This window comes from Phoxinus phoxinus (assembly GCF_949152265.1).
Source record: "Phoxinus phoxinus genome assembly, chromosome: 1".
NCBI classification, from domain to species: domain Eukaryota; kingdom Metazoa; phylum Chordata; class Actinopteri; order Cypriniformes; family Leuciscidae; genus Phoxinus; species Phoxinus phoxinus.
The window spans coordinates 16,881,254-16,885,899 of NC_136876.1; positions in this window are offsets into that span (position 1 = coordinate 16,881,254).

Here is a 4,646-nt window from a genome sequence, read left to right on the forward strand (position 1 = left end):
ATTCTAAATCATATGATTTTCAGTAATTTTACTATAATCCAATAATAGTTGTTCTGATCAAAAACACACTCATCAATAATCAGCCTGTGAATCTCAACAATGGTGACAAGAATAACGCATGTTGCAGTGGCTGCCACCAATCAACTCATTAATGGCTCCCATCATGCATTGTGGAATTAATAAATTATGATCTGATTTGTCGAAGTAATTTCCTTTTCATAATTGAATATTTTGCTCATCACCATTGTTGAGATGCATAGTCTGAATCTTCATGTCTGTGTGTGCCTAAAAGGAAGGTTTTATTTTTTTCAAAACAACTTTAAAATAAATTATTCCGTATTTATTTATCAAAAATTCTGGATATTTATGTAGAATCACAGTTATGCTGTAATAAACAACTTAAAACTAAATCAGAAATAAGGGTTCAGTGATCAAGTTCAAATTATGATTGTCATAACATAACCAATTGATAACTTTTTTTCTTTGTTCATCTGTCTGTTATAATAACAGCAGGCACACAAAATCTAAAGTTAATAATATAAGGGTCAAGAGGCCAACTAAAGCAAACACTGATCTCCATAATGGTGGCTTACAATTTGTGATTTTCTCCTTCTGTGATTCTGCTTGTTAACATCAGGTGTTCATCACTAATGCTCAATCATCACTCAATTAATAACTTAATTATCTCATTAACTTTAACACTCTTGAGTGTTCATTTAACACTCATATTTTAACACTTTACTCTCTTGAGTGTGGACTCATATAAACTCCCAGGAGTGTTAATTTAACACTGGAGTGTTAGCTGTGAACACAGTTTTTGCTGTGTATATACTTAACATTTTCTCTTTCTTTAACAAACACAACAGCCAGAGAAAAACTAACATCAAATAGTCAAGGCCAAAGAGACCAACTAAAGCAAACACTGACCTCCATAATGGTGACCAAACCAAACAACTACTTTCAAACCAACTTCAACATCTAAACCTCTTTTAAGAGGATCAGTCCTGTGTCTGCTGGGAAACTTCCCGCTTAACCCTTATAATAATGTTAGGGGATAATGTTCTATCAATGTAATCACTAAACATTTTAAAAATGTTTTTAGAGACTGTTATCCTACTTTTTAGGAGAACATTCTGGTAACAAAAATAAAATTAGCTACAGAAACCATAACATAATATAATGCTCTCAAAACATTCATAGAACAATAACATTTCTAGCTGGGATGAGCTCATATTGCGGCCATGAGCACACAGTGAGTGTGCTGTGAGGTTACACTTTTAGCTCACTGTGAACTCACATTGCTCACGTTGTGACCACATGATGAGATCACTGTGAGATCACCGTGTTGACTGGGATGACAGAGTACTAGGGCCACACTGAAGAAAAGGGATAAAGTCATACATTTATGAGGCTGGTTCTTTCTGCAGAAAAGCTACATATTCTTTTTACAGTTTTGATACTTATGACAATGTGATACTTAATATTCTGCCACATCAGCATGTCTTTGTTTATGAAACCATACTGAAGTACAATTTCACGAAATGCCCCACATCTGTCATTTTAACAACTGTCCTCCTTTAAAACAACTGGTTACAATATTATGACTTGTCTTTTTTTTTTTCCTCTGTGGCCCTAATATTCTATCATTTTATATATAGCCTTATAGTCTATGGGAAACTGTAAATTATCTAATGATAGTAATATCATCTAAAAATCATTATTTATCCAAAATCATTGAAATTAATGATCACAAACGTTTAAATAATGACAGTGGGTCTAGTTATATGTGATAACAATGTATAGTGAGCAGTGAAATAACTATTGGTTTCCATTTGTGGGGACTGCTGACTGATATTAGGGATGAAATTAAATAGATCCTGGAATTTAGCCTGGTCTGGAGCAGGCTAGCTCCACAGAATAAATCTCCATGGTAATTTATACCATAACATATCCTCCTGCCCCCTATCCAGCTTTAGTGCAACCGGATTACGGATCAATTGAGCCAGGATCACCAAGATATCCTGGCTTAATCCCTTATCCTAGTTTTGTGCAACAGGCCTCTGATGTTAACAAGCAGAATCACTGAAGGAGAAAACCATAATTAAATTCACCATTATGGAGATCAGTGTGTTTTAGTTGGGCTCTTAAACCCTTAAATTATTAACTTTAAGTTTTGTTTGGCTGCTGTACATGGGTTATAACAGCAGATGAACAAATAGAAATGGTGATCTGACGGTGTTGGTTGTGTATTAACATAATCATTATTGAGTACAGACTGCACTCAACACATTTCTAACCGGCTGTTGCTTAACACTAGAACTCCCAAGATGGTCATTTTGACCGTTTAAAAATTGTACAGTGTAATAACTTTGTTAAAATAAAATCAATTTGGCTGTAGGACTCTGATTTTTCCTAACTATGTGTATATTTTATTCTGACACTGTTATTTGATTAAAAATCACAAAACACAAAACAGTTCTGACTATTTCTACCTAGAATGGCCATAGCGGTAATTTTGACCGCACGCATTATTGATACATAAATCCGCTACATTTCCCACCTATTGGTACGCGTTTGCGTCGATGAGATGATCAGATGTTAACCTTTTGTTCGTTGATATTTTTTGTTCACTGAAAATCGTTTTAAAGGAGTTCGTTTTCTTGTTTAGCTAATGTTCATGTTTTTTCTTAGCCTGTTTTTGTGTGTAAGTACTGGGTTGTGCTGCATACGTGTCCATGAAAGTTTTTAATGTATTAAAATGTTTATAGTGTTTTTTTTATTGTGTATATGTTATAAGTAATTGTATCAAAATATTTTTTTTTATTGTACAAAGAAAATATTTATCATTTAGGCCTGAAAATACATTTTCACATTTGTAAAAATGTGAAAATGAATTTAAATGTGACAAGTGTCCTTGTCTTTATTATTACCTACTGTAACATTGTAGATCCATTTATTTTTAGATTTTGTATTGATTGTTAAACTTATTTACAAACAGGGCTGTAGGCTAACGGTATGAAGCTTTGACGTTTCCTACTTTTCACGTGGTGAGTGCGGTGGAAAAAAAAAATGTACGCAAAACTTTCCTCACATAGAGAGGCAGCACCTGTCGGGGCAATCTTTCTTTTGTGCTTGTTTTAAGAGCGATAGCGTCATAACATGATGACAGGAATTAAAAGCTTCATTGAAAAACATAAAAAGAAGGTTCCAATGTAGATATGACATGACGAAAATAACGTTCAGTATGGCCATATGAACATAAAAGTATGAACGGTCAAAATGGTCGTTCTAGTAGTTTTGGATTTCCAGTAGTAGGGCGGCAGTGGCTCAGTGGTTCATGTAGATTGTCTACAAACCGGAAGGTTGGTGGTTCAATCCCCGGTTCCACCTGACCAAGTGTCGAGGTGTCCTTGAGCAAGACACCTAACCCCAACTGCTCCCGACGAGCTGGATCGCCTTGCATGGCTGACACCGCCGTCGGTGTATGAATGAGTAAGTGAATGGGTGAATGTGAGGCAATATTGTAAAGCGCTTTGGTGGCCATTGGGTCTATGAAAGCGCTATATAAATGCAGTCCATTTACCATTTACCATTTAGTTGCTCATTTCTCCCGATTCCAGTCAAGATCCTAGCAGCAGAATTTTGAACACATTGAAGTTTGTTAAGTGTGGGTTTTAGGAACCCCAGCAAGAAGTGCATTGCATTAGTCAATGCGGGAAAATACTAAAGAATTAATAAGCCTTTCAGTCACCGAGAGGGATAACATAGAGCGGAGTCTAGCAATATTTCTCAGATGAAAAAAGGAGTTCTTAACAATGTACCGCACATGAGAGTCAAAGGTCAAACTAAAATCAAATATCACTCTAAGTTTTTTTATTTAGTTTTTGCCTCCAAATCAGACCCATCAATGTTTAAAATTAGTGAGCCAGCTTTACGAAGCTGACAAGAGGTGCCAACGAGCAAAACCTCAGTCTTATCACTATTGAGACACAAAGATTTTTGGGACATCCATGTTTTTATCCAGGCTTGGAGTGAATATAAATCTGAGTGTCATCTGCATAAAAGTGATAATTAAGCCCTAGTGATCTTAGGAGCATTCCGAGTGGAAATATGTAAATGCTAAAAAGTAAGGGGCCTAGAATTGAACCTTGAGGAACACCCGTACGGACGGCGCCGATCTCAGACCTGTGACCACTCATGCAGACAAACTGTTTACGATCAGAGAGATAAGATTTAAACCAGGTTAAAACAGTCTCAGAAACACCAAAGACAGTTTCCAGATGGTTGAGTAAAAGATTGTGATTAACAGTATCAAAGGCGGCACTAAGATCAAGAAGGATAAGAATAGAAAGAGAACCAGAATCTGAGGCTATCATTGGTGACCTTGACCAAGGCTGTCTCAGTACTATGAAATTTTCAAAAACCTTTAAACAGCCATGATGTATTGTTCTCTTTTAAAATGTTTGATTTTAAAACTCTGATATCATGTTTTATGTGTATTAATTATGTGTGAATATTCCCCATATGGGTTATCTGATTGTTGTCATATTAATAAAAAAATAAAAATAAAAACATGCCTGTAATTAAAGTAAAAAGGATTTATAAATGTGTCTTTCAAATGGAAATAAATGACAGTACTTTGGGTG